Source organism: Mauremys reevesii, linkage group 5 (assembly GCF_016161935.1).
Source record: "Mauremys reevesii isolate NIE-2019 linkage group 5, ASM1616193v1, whole genome shotgun sequence".
In the NCBI taxonomy this organism is placed as follows: domain Eukaryota; kingdom Metazoa; phylum Chordata; order Testudines; family Geoemydidae; genus Mauremys; species Mauremys reevesii.
In genome coordinates this window covers 126,030,762-126,050,822 of record NC_052627.1, presented here as the reverse complement: position 1 = coordinate 126,050,822, position 20,061 = coordinate 126,030,762, and the positions used below count along the sequence as shown (strand labels likewise).

Sequence of the window (20,061 nt, the reverse complement as noted above, 5' to 3'; positions counted from 1 at the left end):
GTCCTGGTACCAACAGAAATCAGGACAAGCTCCTAAGCTCCTTATCTATAAAGCCTCTACTCATCCCTCTGGGATCCCAGACCGGTTCAGTGGCAGTGGGTCTGGCACTGACTTCACTTTTACGATCAGCCGGATAGAAGCTGATGATGCTGGAGATTATTATTGTCTACAAACTAATAGCTGGCCTCTCACAGTGACACAGAGCAATATAAAAACCTCCTTTCTGTTCCTCTTTGTAATAGCTGATGCCTGTAGAAAGTCAAAGCATCTCTCCAACTGCTGCTGCCTCAAAGTGATGGAGTGTCCATGAATTTCAGACACCTCCCCCTATTGTCTATTTCTTCCTTCCATTTCTACAGCTCCCTCACTGCAGTAGTGCAGAGACAGAATGGCTCTTAATATACTCAGTGGCTTCCTTTTAACTACTGAGGAATATTAGCTCTATACTACATGCGATAAATTGATCTCCAATAGATCGATCACTACCCACCGATCCGGCAGGTAGTGTAGACGTACCCATAGGCTGGATCCAAATTCCTACCAACATTACAAAACAAGATCAATATATCAACTCACAAATGGCAACCACTGTATAAAGCATCTGGAAATCACTTATGTAAGCGGAGTGAGCAGAGGGACCGCCTCTCTCCCCATACAAGCCCCAAAGCAGGTGGCCCCGTTTCCACAACATGGTGCATGCATGTCCTTAAGGCTGCTCACAGATGGGACAGAGAGAAGGATTGTCTACACTACATTTCCTGAATCACTTCTCTATGATCCAAAAACCTACCGATCATGGTCCATATTTCAGACAATATGAAATAAGAGAGAAAGTGCTGACCCCAGTTCAGTTTTTAACTTGTAACCATTGCACTTTATCTGTTAGTCACTTAGCCCAGGCTGCAGCACAGGGCCAGTATCATGCAGCGTGCTGCTGTTCTCTGCAGGGGTTTAACTGTGCAGACAGTTGCTCCATGAAGACTACTGTAGCCTCCCTTGCCCTTATGCATCCTCACCACCAGGGACAAAAGGGCTGGACACTGTGGCTAGCAGCAAAACATCACAGCTCATCTGCCCTTCCCCAGGCCCTTCCCCAGACAGCCCACACACACTAACATACCTAGATTAATGTACGGCTTAATAGAAACACAGAACAAACAATGACGGTATTTGCTAAGGTCAGAGCACTGTACAGACAAACCCTCCCAATCACCCCATTTTAAAGAAGGAGTCACTGAGGCAGAAGCATGCAGTGCCTTGACAAAGGCCACACAGTAAGCGGCAGTGGCAGAATTAGAACTCTGATCTCTGGCTTTCTAAGCGTCTGCTTTTGCTTTCATGTCACACTGCCTAACAATAACAGACCAAACTGCAGGTTAGAGGAAGGGTGTGATTTATAATCCGCCTCACAAATAGTCAAAAACATTTACCAGCCCGAGAGTCAAAACTCATCCATTGCTGCCTTAATAAGAATGAAAAACCCCTTAATGTTCATTTTACTTTAATCCCATAAAAATCACTCTCTCCAGCAGAGTGGTATTTTGAGGGGTGTTATGAACGTTTATTCAGGGCCACATGCTGCAGTCATTCTGTGAGCAACAACATTACCAGTGAAGTCAATGGGAATTTTTGCTCAGATATGGACCAATGAGAGGCAGCTCTAGAGGAATGAGCCTAGAAGAGTCCAATATCAAAAGCTTACGCGGCCTATTTCTCCCACTAACTCACTAGGCACCCCTGGATGCAACATTTCTCTCTGCCTCTGTTTCCCCATCTTCTAAAACAAAGATCTCCTCTATTTATAACGTATGCTCCTCGGGACAGGGATGTCAAAACTTAATTACTAATCAGTTGTTGGATAGAATTGTTTAGCACTAAACTCCTTTTCCACAAACATGCATCTGAACTTACCTGAGGCGAAAATAGATCATTAGGTCAATATTTTTTTAATAATATTACTGATTTAATCAAATAGGTTAAATACCAGACTGAAGAGAAGGAGAGACTTGGAGATGGATGGGAATTTTCTGACAAAACGGTTTTTCATTGGAAAACATCAATTCAGCAGAACTGAAACTTTTCACAGGGATGGTGTAGATGACGATAAGCAGGGATGGCACAGACTAGGCTAATCAAGATTTACCTCTGCTGAGCATTCTCCCTGCTAGAAGACCCTCACCACCCCCCACCCCCAGTACCGTTTCTCTGTCAAAGGTGGATCACACCATTTTGTATCACCAGTTGGGAGGAGATCTCCAGTGTAGCCGTGATATTAACCAGCATCCCAGAAATCACAATATGCTAAGAACTTTTATTCCCTTTAATCCCAGACAAATGTAATTTTAACACAGACACACTTGTACCCAGGAGCAACTGGTTAAACTTACCTATGTCACCCACGGCCCTTTCACTTCCCTTTCTGTATATGGTCATGGACCAGGTGTGAATTTTCATCTCTGAACCCAATTTGCATATTTCACAGCCTTCCCCTCTGCTGCTGAACTGTTATAAATGCTCCGTGTCCCTCATTACAGTTTGTTGATCAGCACTGAGCCACTCAGACATATCAAGATGATCTCCCAGGCTCAGCTCATCTGGCTGTTAGTGCTCTGGGTCCAGGGTAAGGATCAAAAGGAATTTGATGAAGTACAATGATCTGCTGAAAATTTTTAAAGACCTAGAAATGGTGTATTTTGACCATAAATTATATCTACAATCAAAATCTATTAAAATAGTAAGCTCACCATGGCAGGGACTGTCACCTATTATTTGTCTGGACAGCAACCGGAACCACTGGGTCCAATCTGCTTGAGACCAGTGGGAATTACTGAGCTATAAATATTCAACAAATAGCAGTCAGAGAATTACACGAATTTATCAAAATCTTTATCTCATTTTAGCTAAAATTGAGAAAAGGGAGACAACTGAGGAAATAACAAGAAATGGGAATAGGGGTTAGGCTGAAAGAGCCATCTGAGCTTAATGTTACATCATGGCCAGGTAACTAGGTTTAGTAATTGTATAAAGATCCACATGGGACTATTTTACAGGTACAATAGTGTTTAGTTTGCTTGACTAGATCTGTATTTTTATCAACTTATATTCTCTTTGTAAATTCAGATTCCAGTGCGGACATTGTGATGACTCAGAGTCCAGAATCCCTGGCAGTGTCTCCAGGAGACAGAGTCACCATCAACTGCAAAGCCAGTGAAAGCATTACAGGCTCTTCAGGTACTATTTACTTAGCCTGGTACCAACAGAAATCCACACAAGCGCCAAAGCTCCTCATCTACGAGGCTTCCACCCGCGCCTCTGGGATCCCAGACCGGTTCAGTGGCAGTGGGTCTGGAACCGATTTCACTCTCACCATCAGCAACGTTCAAACTGAAGATGCTGGAGATTATTACTGTCTACAAAGCTGGAGCTCACCTCTCACAGTGATACAAACCAGTACAAAAACCTCCCTGTGCTGTTCTGTTCAGCGTCACAGCTGCTTCCTTAACCAAACCACCTTCTCAGTCAACTGCTACATGCTATTTGGGGCAAACTTTCACCCCTACAAGCTCCCAAGGTGTTCCCAGCTTGAAATACTGTACAAATATAAATAAGCAGGAGAGTTTGCCACTGAAGAAATTTCCTTCCACATAAAAGAAATGTTAGCTTTTCCTGATTCACAATGGCATTTTTTTTCAGGATTTCAATTACTTCATTCCATACACACACTTGCTGTGGTATAAAGACTCTGTGAGCATTTCAGAATGAGAACAGACATGGCCAGCCCAGTGCTGTCTGGCAGAGCTACCATGTACAGTAACTGAATTGATGCCCTGAGCTCCGGGCTGGGAGGCCTGGAGAGGATGTGAATTCAGATGCTGGGAGGAACACTTCTCCTCACTTCTTAGCAACCCACTCGGAGACACATGCCATGACTGGAGCAGGTTCCGAGGACTATTCAACCCTCTTCTGTTAGTGGGAATGTGGTACAAATGTGGGGCTTAGAGAGGGGAAGGGAAGTGGTTAGATCCCCAAAAAGGGCTCAGAGGGGCCTGTGGAGAAACAGCGTAATTAACGTTACTGAGATGAATCATTGAGAAGCAGCTCAGAGACGAGGGAGAATGGATCCGATCCCCTTTCTAATGGGCCTGTGGGAACCTGCTTATCACGTGATTGCTGAACAGAGAAGCTTCCTGCTGAAAGGGCCAATCCCTTCTCTAACACTGACCTCAACAACCAAATAAAATAAACACTACAGCATCCCACAGAAATGGGTGACAGAGACAGCAGGGCCAGTCCTGCCCCGGGTTACCTGGTTACCATCCCCATTGACCTCCCTGGTGCCCGCACCTATGTGCCTGAATTGGGCCTTACAGCCTGTCCCCAGCTCTAGGACTTTCAGCTCCCATATCAACAGGGGCTGCTCCAGGCCCCAGCACGCCAAGCGCGTGCTTCGGGCGGCATGCCGTGGGGGGCGCTCTGCCGGTCACCGGGAGGGCGGCAGGAGGCTCTAGTGGACCTCCCGCAGGCATGCCTACGAAGCTGCGGGACCAGCGGGCTCTCCGCAGGCACACCTGCGGGAGGTCCACTGGAGCCATGGGACCAGCGACCGGCAGAGCGCCCCCCACGGCATGCCGCCGTGCTTGGAGCGGCGAAATGTCTAGAGCCACCCCTGCATATCAACAAACACTCCAGTAACCTACAAGGATGGGCCCACACACTACATGTGAAAACTGTCACTGCAGCCTCTGCTGGAGCGGTTTTATTATGGCTCTAGTTTTTCATTCCATGAGTCTGATTTCTAGATCTCTTGCCCTAGAGGGATTTCCCTTTAACAGACTCACTAACCTTCTGGGGCACAAATATATGAGCTTTAAACATATTTCTTCTTTCATAGCCTGTCATCTGAATTTGGATGATGGGGATGAGTTATTTTATTTGGTTTCCTTTTCACCTCTCACTCCTCACATCTCAGCTGGTGCTCCATGGAAAGTAGTTCATGCTGTCTTTGCTGTTTGTGTGAAATATCCAGACAGCTCCCCCTGCACTGCAGAGAGTTAGCTGTAAAACACATACATTGGAGACCATCCAAAACACAATCTGGACAACAATCCATTAAAAACCCTGAAAATGTTTACAACATTCCTCAGAGAGCTACACTAACATATGAATGTTTACACGTCATTCCAGAGAAACAACGGGCAAAGTAATGTCAGGAACAACCAGGCAGAAGGGTTTAAACTGAAAGATCCTTCTTAAGTTTAACATCAGCATCACTGCCAGGCCCCACAGTATCACACACATACAAAGTGTGCACTAAAGGCACTGTTCAGTGTGATTGCTCACACATCTGTGTTAATTTAGATTTTGCTGGTAATTACAGATTGTGATGATACAGTCTCCAGAATTCCTGTCAGCGTCTCCAGGGGACAACATCACAATTACTGCAAAGCCCTGAGCAGGGCTAATGCAGTACCAGCAAAAATCCAGACAAAATCCTAAGCTTCTCATTTCTCATGCCTGTTCTCTTGCCACAGGGATTCCCACCAATTTCAGTGGCAGAAACAAGAAGTATGATTTCACCCTCACAGTCAGCTGAAGATGATGGAAATCAGCAGCAGCAAAGCTATGACACCCTTGCATAATGATAAACAAAACTCAAACATCTCTCTGAGCTGCCACATTCAGCGCATCATTTCCAGCCTACTTCCCACTGAGATCAGAGGGAACAGACTTAACTTTCCCTCTAGAATCAATGGGAGCAGGATTGGGGCCAACCATTTATCCCCCCAAAATATGACCAGTGCTCAAGTGTCCAAAGGGATTTAATTACCTAGGATTGTTCACAGGGACAGTAACAAGCTAGTTTTGATCTAGAGGGAGATAAACTATAGACAAAAGGAAACTTTTCAACTCAATTACAGTTCATGACCTGATCTTCAAGCAATCTGATGATTTCCTTCAAACTCTGCTAAGACATTCCCCTTTCCCTTCAGATGGAACTGGGCAATTTTCAAAGCAAACACATTTTCCCAGGAAAAAATACACATAGGGACTAAAATAGGCTTTACCATAGAATCGGTTACAACTTTAACCATGGAGAGAACCATAATAAACAACCTTTTAGGCCATCTCCTCTATCGGAGCGTCACAGATAGATCACAGACACCATTTAGGGAATGTGGCCCTTATCTACTAGGACAGATGTAAAATACACCGGAAGGCAGCATTGTGTAGGGTACAAATAAAGTGAACTTGCCCATAGCTCTCTTACTTTCACAGCTTGATTCCTTTCATCACACATATAGAGACAACCTACAGTACTGGTCCCAATTCTACAGCTTATAAAGCGTCACTGCAGTGCTTTGGGCCATTACTGTAATGCAGGGCTGCCCACAGAATTCAGGGGGCCTGGGGTCTTCGGTGGCGGGAGGCCCCCACTTCGGCAGTAATTCAGCAGTGGGGGGGTCCTTCCACTCTGGAGCAGAAGGACCCCCGCCGCCAAATTGCCGCCGAAAACCCAGAGCGGAAGAAGCTCCGGGGGCCCAGGCCCCGTGAGAGTTTTCTGGGGCCCCCGGAGTGAGTGAAGGACCCTGCTCCAAGGGCCCCGAAAAACTCTCGAGGGGGCCCTTACGGGGCCCGGGGCAAATTGCCCCCACTTGCCCCCCCTTCTCTGGGCGGCCCTGCTGTAATGTAGTTTTAGAAGGGGGGAGGGATTGCCTTTCACTTGGTGGGAAGGATTGCCTTCACTGGATACCTTGTTCACACAAATAAAAGACAATCAAAAGTATATTCACTTCCCTGATCTATTCTTCTAGCAGGTAAATTAACATTTGGGGGCAATAAAAAAAAGCCATTCTTTTAACACAGCAAAGTGTCCTGTGGCACCTTACAGACTAACAGACGTATTGGAGCATGAGCTTTCTTTTAACACATTTCTTAGACTCTAGAATGTCATCACTGAAAGGTATTTTTGGTACGGTTTTGAGTATTTGGTGTGTTTGTGCACAAAATACAGTATTTTCTTGCAGGGAGCTCTATCCCACCACACTCTGCACAGAAAATGGACAATTACTGAATGGCCGCTTTTATACCTAAACTTTTTTAAACAACAGGCTGAACTTCCATGCAACTGACTCTAGATGGCCACATTCAGCTAACTTTCCAGGGGGAGCGGCTAACCATACGACAATTTGGAAAATGAGGAGAAATATTTCAAGGGCTGAAATATGGACGCAAGAGTCTGATGTTAAATCTCCAGGAAAGAAAATCCTGGTCTATTTAAGCAATGTTACATAGAACATGGGGAGCTCACAAACTATTTAATGGGATCTCAAAGGTGATGACTAATAAAGCCAGTAGGGGGTAGTAAAGGACAGATGTAGGCGGGATTAGCCCTCTGCATAGATCAACTGATACAGGGAGATAACGCCATTGCTATCACCTTTCTGAGGATATTCCTAGCATAATGATTGTCAGCTTATTAAAATTTAAACGAGCTACCAAGCAATACTGATGATCTGAGAACATGTATTCCCAATCCACCCTGACACAGGCCATTTCAACACAAAGTGAGGTGCAGGGACTGTAACCTAATATGGGGTAGTTCAGCACATAACAAAATAGGATCAAGACAGGGACCTCGGGACACCATCATCACTATTAACAGAACTGCCATTTTAGTTAAGCTCGAGGATGCGTTCCCAGGGCCAGACAGGTCAAACTTGCCTATTTCAGGCACTGTCTCTCATTTCCCTTTTTCTGCATGTCTTTAGATCAGTTCGGATTTTTTTTCTCTGAACTAAGTTTGCATATTTCACACCCAGGAGACGCTGCCCTGAAGCTCTGGGCCAGTATAAATGTTCCATGTTGCAGATTACAGTTTGCTGATCTGCATCAGGCCAGTCAGACGTAGCAAGATGGTCTCTCAGGTTCACTTTATCTGGCTGTTAGTCCTCTGGATCCAGGGTAAGAATCAAATGAAGGGGGCATGGGATGATTTAAGCTACAGTGATGCATAGAAAAACTTTACAGATCCAAGAATGTTCTGTATGAATCCATAAACATGAGCTAGTGACAGTAACTTCTGAGAAGGTCTCTCCTTTTCATTGGAACTGCGAAGGAAATACAAGCAATTGAAGGGAGCGTGGAATGAAACAGCCACCTCAAACTTAACGTCAGTTCATCCTCTGACAATGATGTTATCATAAGTATGTAAAGAGGCACACGGGAAAGTTTACAAAATCAAAGTATTGTTTATTCTGATTAACTAGTCTCTTGACATATTTTATATGAGAGAAAGAGAGACTATGCATGTACATACTAATTTATATTCTGTTTCTTAATTCAGACTCCAGTGGGCAGATTGTGCTGACTCAGACTCCAGAATCCCTGGCAGTGTCTCCTGGAGACACAGTCACTATCCGCTGCAAAGCCAGTTCAAGCCTCACCAGTGGTAGCTATCACTACTTAGCCTGGTACCAACAGAAATCAGGACAAGCTCCGAAGCTCCTTATCTATGATGGAAGCTCCCTGCAATCTGGGGTCCCAGCCCGATTCAGCGGCAGCGGATCTGGCACTGATTTCACTCTCACAATCAGTAAGGTTGAAGCTGAAGATGCTGGAGATTATTATTGTCAGCAGTCTCGCAGCTCACCTCTCACAGTGATACAGACCAATACAAAAACCTCCCCATCCTGTTCCTTTCAGGGTAACAGCTGCTTCCTAGCCATGGTGTAGCCGCTACCTAGCTTTCAGACAGTGTTTTGAAAAATCTTTCAGCACCACAGAGTTCTTCTGCTCCCCCTGCTGAACTGTCCATAATACTGCTGACTCTTTCCCATCACCAGTGTCTCACTTGTAGCACCAATATCGACCCAGTGCCAAGCAGCAGCAAATGTCCCGGCCTTGCAGGTTGGCTTCTCAGGGGAGGGAAAAATCAGTGATGTGGAGTCTGAGTATCCCAAGCAGAACTTCTTTTATTCACACACATACACCAGACCTGGGAGAGAGGAAATCACAAGCTGCCTGCAGGGAAACCCTTCTCTCAGGAATCTATCCCAGAACGAATGTCACTTTTTCCTGCACAAACAATCTTCTTCCCTGATTCCACAAAACAGTTCTTTTCTTGCTGTCTTGTAAAACCTGTCTGAGCAATTCAGTATTGAACCAGAGCCAGCCCTCCCAGAGCTTTATTCGCAGCATTACCTTGTGGAGAGGCTTGGAATAAAAGACAGAAGCTATTGGCAGCATCCAGCCTTCCTCAAACGGAGGGAAGGTCACAGCAGCCTGGGGCTTTTGAGGGAGAAACTGGGCAGTTGATAGGTTCACTAGTGAGCCAATATAGGAAGAAGCCCAACAACATATTTCCTCCTTTGTCTAAGGGCATTTGACATATTTTTAGGGCTGGGGACAGTGGTGGGGGGTTGACAATTCATCTGTTTTTACTCAAGCTGGTACTGAGCATTGGAGGTGCTGGCAGCTTTACTAGGGTCTCCTCCCATTGAGGCCATCCAACTGCACCATCAGCATCCAGGTCCCTGTAGAGAGGACAGGGACACTGACAGGCTCTGGTGGAAACCTGCTAACTGCATCACGTGGGTGCTCTGCAGACCCATTTGCTATTCAAAGGGCCAGGCCATCTCCAACTCTGACTTTCAGCAACCAAATACAAGCACCATGACAGCACCAAACATCGCAGGCCCAATCCTACCCTGGATTACTTGGTTGCCTCTCCTACTGACTTCCCTGTGATTTATACCCCTGGAAATCAACTGGGCCTTACAGCCTTTTTCAGTGTCACAGCAATGTCCAGAATATCATCAAACTAAATCATGGTACTGGTTTATATGGACATGGTTTTTTCCTTCCATTGACTATTCTCCACCTCCAGTGGCCCCAGTTCCCGCATCTGGTCTTTCAGCAAGGGATTAACAATTTGGGAACAATATAAAGTTATTCTTGAACATATTTATTCCTTTCTAGGGATTATTGTTCATTTGATCCATAAATATCTGAGATACATCACCTTTCAAAATACGCTGGGTTAAATTTGAATAAACCCTTTAATTTTTTTTTTTGAGCAGTAGCAGAGGGGGAAACCCCAGGAAAGAAAAACATTGTGTGTAAAAAATAACACAAATACTCAGAAATCCCAAATCCTGTCCACAACTACATACCATAAATGTGTAGTACATTTTCCAGCGATATTTAAACATGCCAACAGGCAAAGGCTAGCAGTTTTTAAAGTCTGCACATGCAACAATGTGAGTCCATTGGGTTTGCATGTCCCCCCATCATGCTGCTTTTCCTGTCTGAAGGCAGCAAAATTCTTCATGCGCACTGGGACATGACAGACTTCCTCATTAAAGACGAGCATTCAGTCACCTCAAAGAAGGCAATGAAACTATGCCCAATGGCCAAGAACAATGGAAACCAGTGAGAATTGTATTGCAAGATAACTTTTCTTTCTTTCTTCATGGAAGCAAAGGCAGCCTGATACATCACACATTGATATGCCCCTTAGCCGCGATTCACATGCTGCTACTGATGTAGCTAATGCCTTAAAAGAAGAAGAATTCAAGTCAAAGGGCTCCAAAAAGCAAGTCCTTTCACCGTCAATGCATGCTCTTGCATCAAAATTTCACAGTAAACTGAAGGCGCCCATATCCTGCAATGTACCCGGTGGACTCTATGATCAAGATTTCTTCTTGCTAACTGGAAAGTGTTTGATCCATTTGTCAAGGTTCAAGTATCAATTTTAGCAACTACAAAAATAGTCTATTTTCCCTTGCAAGACAAGATTTCAAGGATGATTTTGACTCATGCATGGCATGTGATTTACCCTTTGATGACAGTATAATAGCCCTTGAATATGGAGATGTGAATCTCAGTCATTTCCTGTTATGTCCAGTGTTGCATTACCTGCACTTGCAACTCCAGTAACATTCACAGTCTGGGGAAAGATCAGTCTGTTCAGAAAAGTACAAGACCAAAGACGTATGCCTATCTCCCAAGACCAAATTGAGAAGCTCAACGTTAGGCACTAAAATAAGGACTAAGCTCAAATTTGGAGAACTTTTGAAACATGGAATCATCGGCTGGCTCTAGCAAACAATTATGCATTCCAGTATCTGTAACAAAAGGCCTGAGATTTTTGTTTTTCTTTCAGACCTCCTAGCTGTGGACTGCCAAGTTCCTGAATTCCAGAGCTAGCAGAGTGTAGAAGGGTTGAAGAGGCATCATGCTCACCTTCTGGCAGGGCCGCCCGGGGTCAGGGGTGGGGGAGGCAAGTGTGGCAATTTGCCCCAGGTCCCCACGAGAATATACTCACCCAGCAGCACTTTTACTGATGGGGTGGTGCTCCAGGTCTTCGGCGGCACTTCGGTGGTGGGTCCTTCATTTGCTCCAGGTCTTCGGCAGCGGGTCCTTCAGTGCCGCCGAACACACCCAGAGTGAGTGAAGGACCCACCGCCAAAGACCCGGAGCGAGTGAAGGACCCACCACCGAAATGCCACCAAAGACCCAGAGTGCCACCAGGTGAGTAAAAATTAAAAAGGCACTTAATTAATTAATTAATTAAAAGTCCCCCGAAATTGCTTTGCCCCAGGCTCCCTGAATCCTCTGAGCAGCCCTGCCTTCTGGAATGAAGGAACAGCTCATGTTACTCTCTAGCGACCCACTCTGCTGGACATTTGGAATAATACAGACAGGCGCTATTGGCTGCATCCAGCCTTCCTCTGACAGAGGAAAGGTCACAGCAACACGGGGCCGTTGGGAAGCAACTGGGCACTTGGCAGGTTCACAAGTGGGCTCGGATGTGGGAAAAAACCCACAAACATATTTCCTCCTTTATATGAGGGCACTTGACATTTTTTAGGCTGGGGGCAAATGTTCGGGTTTGAGGATTTATTTGGTTTTACCCAAACTGGTACTGAGCATTGAAGGTGCTGGTTGCTTGTCTGGGGTTTCCTTCCATTGAGCTCCACCCAACAGCACTGTCAGAATCCAGATCCCTGTAGAGAGGAGTCCAGCGCTGAGATCTCACAGGATAAAAGTGCAGCCTAAGTAAGCAGCACCAAAGGCGGAGCTTATGAGACAATAGCATCCCCTCCAGAGTCTAAGGGCTGGAATTCCTCTGGGCTTGCACATAATTATTTCCCTGCAATACTAATCCCACCAAGAGACCAGGTCATAGCAATGCAAAGTGGCCTCAACCTCCTCTATAATGGGTCATCCAAAGGGAAGCAGTGCAACGTGGGTAATGCTGGGCAGGGAAGGGCAGGCCAGGGTAGTCAAGACAGGCTCCATGTCAGCTTCCTCCAGCAGAGCAGTCACGTTCTTATAGACTGGAAGCATCGGTGGGAAAGTGTTAGACACACTAAGGAATTTCTATTCTCTGGCTCATCCAGAGTTGCCTCCACTATTCCCCAGCTTGGCCTACTTTATTATCCACACTGAGGCTGAGGGGCAGTGTTGCAGATAACTCGTCTGATAGAAGAGCGCCCAGTTTGACATCTGGAGGGAGGCTCACAGTGCCTGGCCTCTCTTGGTAAAGAGATTCCCCTCTGGTTAGAGAACCTAAGCTCCAGGGCTGCCAAGGGCTGGAAAGGCAACAACGGAACCATTCCCAGTGCTCCATAGCCGCACGGTGGGGTGACAGTGGTGGACACATGGAATGACACTGAGAGGCCATGCGAGGAGCTGCATGGAACCCTCCTCTGCTAGGGAAGAAGGAACGAGAACCTGGGGCCTGTGAGAGGGAGTGGGAGGGCAGGGACTGTGTTAAATAAAGGAGCCCCTCTGGGCTTAATACCTGAAGCTGGTCTGTATTTATTATACTCCAGGTGGAGGGACACTGAGTCAGGACCAACGTTCCCTTTCATTTTTTTCACCCATGTGCGGAACAAATTTTGTTACGTGCACCAAATTATCGTGGTAATGTGTGGGTGTGCACCACCAGTAGAAACAAAAAACCCAGATAAAATGTATATTTTTAATAGTTACCATAGGGGTAATTACACCAGCCAGGACATGTTAGGCATTTTACAACTCACTACTCAAAGAATTAAATGTGTGTAAGAGAAATAAAAATTATGAAATGCATTGACCAGTCAAAAAACTCAAACAACAGCACTGTGAGAGAATAAAATTACAGAGAATATATGTGCATTGCAGGAAGTATCAAGTAGCAGCAGCAGCAGGAGCAGCAACAATACTATGTGTTGGGAGGTGAGTGTGAAAGAGTGTGTGTATGAGAGATTGCAACACACACAAACAGTGTGTGAGAGAGAGAGAGAGAAAGAGAGACGCACAAAGTGTGCTAGACAGAGACAGGTGTTGCCTCGTTAAGAAAGTTCACAGCCTGGCAGGACTCCCCAGTGGACTGCAGCTGCCCTGGGGCATCCTTCAGGTAATCAATATTGCTAACTCTTACACTCTATGGTGCTTTTCCTTAAAGCCCCAGTGTGTATCCACGGGCACAGGAGGGTGATATTGAGGAAGAAGTGTGTATGTACAGCATCCCCTTGAGTTCTGGGAGAAGTGGAGCGGCTTCCTCCCATTCTGAGTTATAGTCTATATAAAACTTCAGGTATCCATTCACCCAAAGTGTGGAGTCCTGGCTGACAGCTCTGCCATGGAGCTGCGCGCTGAGAGAGAAGTCAGGCCATTGCCCCAGTCCCGGGCAACATGGCTCCAGGGTAGGAGAACACATCTCCCAGCCTGCACTCCTCACTGAAAGGGGCCCTTTTCTTATTCTACAGAGGACCCAGCCCTCTCTCTCCACCAGCAGCAGCTCTAGTGTCATTCTAGTGTTTACACATCGATTTACAGTGTTATTCATAATGGAAAAAGATAGAAACTCAGGGATTGTTTGAATTAAAGCGCAGAATTTCAGATGATGGCAAAATGCAGCCCAAATGGTGGAGTGTCACAAAAATCCTGAGCGCTACTGTTTCTTTTCAGCCCTATGATTTGCTGCTGTACGTTGCCCTTTTAAGTAGATTGGCACTCAAAGCAGCCACAGCAGCAGCCACCAGCAAGCTCCCTCTGTCCCACTCCTGAGCCCTGTTGCATCCCCCCCTGCAGAGATGAGGTACAGAAGTGGGGCAAGGGGGCACCGTGACATCAACACCCCCATTCCCACCTGCTCTGCATAGCAAGCAGGAGGCTCCCAGAAGCAGCTCCAAGGCAGAGGGCAGAAACAGCACGGCAGTGGGTGGAGGGACACCTGAAGTGCGTGGCACTTGATAGCCTGCTGGGCAGCCGCCCGGTCGCACAGCTTACAGGGAACTTAGGTCAGAACGTACCTGCAGAGTCACATCTGAAGAAACCACGATGACCTCCCATGATTCCACACTCCAATGGGGAAATTGTGATGACTCAGACTACAGAATCCCTGTCAGTGTCTTCAGGATACACAGTCATTATCATCTGCAAGGACAGTTCAAACCTTACCAGCAGCAGCAGAATGAATACAATTTTCACCTGGCATCATTGCAGTATTAACAAGCTCCTAAATGCCTATTTATTATGCTTCCATATTGCAATCTGGGGTCCCAGCCTGGGTCAGTGGCACTGGATCTGGAAGCAATTTGACTCTCGGTCCTGAGCTTTAATGAGGGCAGAAGAAGCCCATTCAAAAATTTGCAAATGCGGTAAATTGAACCATGAACATTCCTCAGAAAGCTACCCTAATGGATGAATATTTACATGTCATTGCAGAGAAATAACAGGGGAAATAATGTTATGAGCAACTGGGCACAAGGTTTTAGATTGAAAAATGCTTCTTAAACGTAACATCAGCATCCCTTCCAGGCTACACGGTATAACGCACATGCAATCATTTATGACAGAATATTGTTTACTGTGATTGATCACCCCTGTGTTAATTCAGATTATATTTGTAATTTCAGACACCAGGGGCAGACTGGGTCAGTATCTCCAGGAAGCAGAGTCACTATTGACTGCAAGGCCAGAGCAGGCATTGCAGTGCTTTAGCCTGCGACCACCAGAAATCTGGGCAAAATCCTAAACTTCAAATGTATCATGCTTGCTCTCTTCTCACAGGGATTCCCACCTGTTTCAGCGCAATAGATCAGAGTAGGATTTCACCTTCATAATCAGCTGAAGAGGATGGAGATTATCATCATCAATAAGGTTATGATACCCCTTGTGTAACAATGTACAGAATACAGAACCCACCCATTCCTACCTAACGCCAACCATACCCCGGTTTATGCTGGATTATACCGTAGTGCAGGAAACTCTCAACCAACAGGCTGCAGACACACAAAGCACCTAGAGCAGTGCCTAATCCGCACAGAGTACAGGGGCTGTGCAGCCCAAACAACAGGTGGCATTGCCAGGATGAGCGTGTGTGTAGCATGGCCAGAAACTGTGCTGGTTTCTCTCTCTCTCTCATTGACTCCTAGGCAAAATTTAAAATGACCCAACCGCAGAAGGAATCCCAAAGGATGGTAGCAACAGCAGAACCACATGCTCCAGGCAGGTGTCTGACACCATTTATAATCCTGTTGTCATTAGTGAGAGTTACAAAGATCAGGGAGTCTATATGGTCCTGCACCAGGGCATAGAGAAGTGATGTTTCCTGAGTGGCTACTATGCATATTCAACTTCCTTTAAACAAGATGCTGAACTTCCACAGAACTGACAGCAGATGGCCATATTCAACTACCTTTCCAGCATCGCCCAGTGGCCGTTCCACGCTTTTGAAAATTAGACCAAATATTTTAGCTGTTAAAATATGGACTGAGGAATCTAACTTTAAATCTCCAGGAATTGTTACCCCAGAATTTGACATTCCTGTGCGGTGCCCCAGAATTTGACAGTACTGCAGTCAGCAGTTTTGTATGTTCACCCACTGCTAGCTGAAAACCAAACATCACATAGCTAGGAAAATCTTGGGCTCTGAGAGGCAAGGCCAAATAACAGCATGTTTGCAGCTTTTGCTACCGGAATGGGAGGATGGGCTAAGAAGTGAATGTTCTATGAAAATAGAAGGAATTTTTGGGCAGCAACCTTGGTTTTAAGTGCCTCTAACATGTACATTTTATTATTATGACTAGAAATGTTGTGATGATAAGTGATAACGAGTAGTTTTGCTGAAAGTAGGAGAACTGGTGACCCACTAGGAGTCACAATAGGTTATGTGCTTTGTTTGAAGTTAACTATAAAAGATCAGACCAAAGAATTTGCCTTGGAGCAATCCATGGAAGCTTTCTTTGGGCAAGGATCTGACAGCTAAGTTCCTCAACAGCTAGACGGAAGATGGGGCCCCTCTGAAACCTGGTCGCTGATCCCTTGCAACCATTTCTTAACTCTAGGTAAATACACTTGTTTTGAAATGCTCTAACCCTACTGCGACAGCATGTGTGTGTGTGCTTGAGAGCTAATAAAAAAGTAATTTTCGAGGAAAGCGCTCCTGCTTGTGCCAATTGTTTATCAGATGGATGAGCTGTGCTCCCATTGATTTATTCCTGACACTTCCTGGAGAGAAATAGTTACCACCACTGCTATAGGTTCTGAGAAACTCCAGGTAACAGATTGATAATCATGGTCTATTTATACAATGTGACACAGAACACAGGAAATGCTAGAGCTCACAAACTATTTAATGGGATATCAGCCTGTTCCTGTACACTACAGCTACCTTTGGGATTTAAATGGCAGAATAGTCAGGAAACTAAGGTTCCCACAACCCAGTGCATCACAATAGGGTCTTTAAGATTATGACTAATAAACTCAGAAGGGAGTAGTGGGTAAGGGGGGGCGGAGCTAGACCCTGCATAGATCCCCTAATGCAGGGAGATCACATCGATATCTTTTTGAGGAAATTCCTAGTAGAAGAATGATTCTATGGTCATTAAATGTAAATGTGCAGTAAGGTAATACTGACAGGCTGAGAACATTTATTCCCATTCCACCCTCACAAATGCCATTTCCACACAAATTGAGGGACGGTGACTGTGACCTAATATGTGGTTGTTTAGCACCCAACAAAATAGGGTCCTGATTCAGATATGGACATCTGGGCACTACCATCAGAACTGCCTCATTGGAACACAGATTGGCGGGGCTGCCGCAGGGGCCGTCGCATTGACCTTGCCTGTTTCCTCCTTAGTCCTTTTTACTTCCCTATCTCTGCACGATTTTAGGTCAGCTGGGATTTTTCATCTCTAAACTAAATTTGCATATTTCACAAGCAACTGACACTGCCCTGCAGCTCTGAGCGGTTATAAATGATCCGTGTCACTCGTTACTGCTTGTTGATCAGCATCTGGCCGGTCAGACGTAGCAAGATGATCTCACAGGCTCAGCTCATCTGGCTGTTAGTGCTCTGGATCCAGGGTAAGAATCAAATCAAGTGGGTGCTGGATGATTTAAGCTATAGTGATCTATGGGAAAATTGAAGAGATGTAGATATATTGATATATAAACATTCCTCAGTTAGCGACAGTAACTTCTGAAATGCTTGTCTCCTTCTAAGTGCAACTAAGAGAAAAAACAGGTTTCAGAAAAACACAAGAAATTAGAAGCAACAAGGTATGAAAGAACTAGATCAAACAAACAATGTTAGCATCATTTTCAGAAAATTTGCTATTATTAGCATGTAAAGAGACACATGTGAATATTTATAAAGACAAAATATTGTGCATTTTAAAACTTGATACACACACACACACACACACACACACACAGAAAGAGAGAGTGACACTATATAGAAAGGCTGTACATGTATATGCTAACTGACATTCTTTGTGTTAATTCAGACTCCAGCGGGGACATTGTGATGACTCAGACTCCAGAATCCCTGGCAGTGTCTCCTGGAGACACAGTCACTATCCACTGCAAAGCCAGTTCCAGTCTCACCATTGGTAGCTTTCACTTTATATCCTGGTACCAACAGAAAACAGGACAAGCTCCGAAGCTCCTTATCTATCTTGCTTCTACCCTGCAATCCGGGGTCCCGGCCCGGTTCAGCGGCAGTGGATCTGGCACCGATTACACACTCACAATCAGTAGGGTTGAAGCTGAAGATGCTGGAGATTATTATTGTCAACAGCATTATGATACCTCTCTCACAGTGATACAGACCAATACAAAAACCTCCCCACGCTGTCTCTTTCAGTGTAACAGCTGCTTCCTGTACATAGTGTAGCTGCTACACTAGATTTCAGACAGCATTTTAATCAGTCTTTCAATACCAAGCAACTACTCCTCTACTCCTACAGCTGACCTTTCTGTAATACTGTTGTCTCTTTCCCAACACCGGTGCTGACACTTTGCTGAGCAGTAGCAGATGTCATGCACTCACAGCTCAGTACAGGAGAAACAAGCGATGAGGAGTCTGAGGTTACAAAGCATAACTTGTTTTATTTACAGCAACACCTGTCTTGAAACAGAGGTGATCACAAACTGCATGCAAGCAAACCCCTCTTTCAGGAATCTGATCCCAGCACCAATGCTCATATCCCAAGAACCAAATCTGCCTCAACAATTTAATCAGAAAGCAAGACAGACATCAAATTCTCCTGCTACTCATACAGCTCCCTTTCCTCAGACCCCTGCATAGCCAAAGTTAACAACCACACAGCATGTCTTCCCAAAACACTTACTCGCACACTCTGAAAAACTTGGAAGACTGTGTAACAGCGCCATCTGGTGTCACATATACAGCAAAGTACACTGTTCTGCAAAAAAGGGGTTGCCGCTAGACACATTTCTTTCAATAAAGAAATCTCCTTGCTGCAGCAGCGGATGAATCAGGGGCATTTTTTCCTGCATAAATGATTTTACTCCACAATTCACCAAAATAATTTGTACTTGCTGCCCCCTCTGAGCATTTGAGGATTAAAACAGACACAGCCCTTCCTAGCGCTTTATTGGCAGTGCTGCTTTTTGGAGAGGTTGAACCAAATTCCTGAACTCCAGAGCCAGCAGAGCCTAGAATGGTTGAAGGGGCATCAGGTTCATCTTCCCGAATGAAGGAACAATTCATGTTACTCTCTAGCGACCCGCTCTGGTGGACATGTGAAATAACACAGTCAGGAGCTATTGGCTGCATCCAGTCTTCCTCTGACATAGTGAAAGTTGCAGAAACATGGGGCCTTTGAGGAAGCAGTTGGGCAGTTGTCAGGTTCACAAGTGGGCTCAGATGGGAAAAAGCACAACATGTATTTCCTCCTTTGTCTGAGGGCATTTGACATTTTCTGGGGCTGGCTGCAGAGGTTGGGGTTTGAGGATTTATTCGATTTTACCCAAACTCATAGTGACCATTGGAGGTGCTAGTTGCTTGACTGTGGTTTCCTTTCATTGAGATCAAACCAACTGCACTGTAGAGAGGACTCAGGTGCTGAGATCTTACAGGACAAAGGTACAGGCTGAGTAGTGACAAAAAGGTCGAGCTTGAGACAGCAATGCATTCTGCAGGGCTGGAATTTCTCTGGGTTAGCACAGGATTAGTCCCCTGCAATAATAATCACAGCAGGGGACCAGGTCACAGCAACACAAGGTGGCCACAACCTCCTCTATCACGGGTCATCCAAAGGGAAGCAACGTGAAATGGAAAGTGCTGGGCGGGGAGGGGCAGGACAGGGTAGTAAAGACTGGCCCCTTGTCAGCTTCCACCAACAGAATGTTCATGTTCTTATAGAGTGGACACAACAGTGGGAAACAGTTACGCATTAAGTAAATTCAGGAGTCCATCACTGCACCTACCTCCTTGTCCACTTGATCATAGGTCCTGGACTAAGGTAAATAGGTTACTCTCTGGCTCATCCGGAGCTGCTGCCACTATGCACTGGCTTGGTCTGGTTTACTCTCCATGTTGAGGCTGTGTGGCAGCATTGCAGATAATGGCTCATGTGATGGAAGAGAGCCCAGTTCAACATCTGGAGGGCAGTTCACAGTGTGTGGCCTCCCGTGATATAGAGGATCTTCTCTAGTTAGGGAACCTGAGCTCCAGGACAGCCGAGGCTGAGAAGGCTGCAGAGGCAGCAAAGGAACAATTCTTGGTGCTCCCTAGCCACATGCTGTGATGACAGT

General features: G+C 45.6%; 2 long non-coding RNA genes across 2 annotated transcripts in view; both read right to left on the bottom strand.

Moving 5' to 3' along the window:
• Positions 1–14,418, bottom strand: part of LOC120406476 — a 42,315-nt gene extending 27,897 nt beyond the window's left edge. Inside the window, exon 1 of the long non-coding RNA XR_005599306.1 lies at positions 14,304–14,418. This is a non-coding gene — a long non-coding RNA (uncharacterized LOC120406476). The remainder of the gene's footprint in view (positions 1–14,303) is intronic.
• LOC120406474 overlaps positions 1–20,061 on the bottom strand; it is a 307,150-nt gene that overhangs the window by 172,428 nt on the left and 114,661 nt on the right. The window lies entirely within an intron of this gene.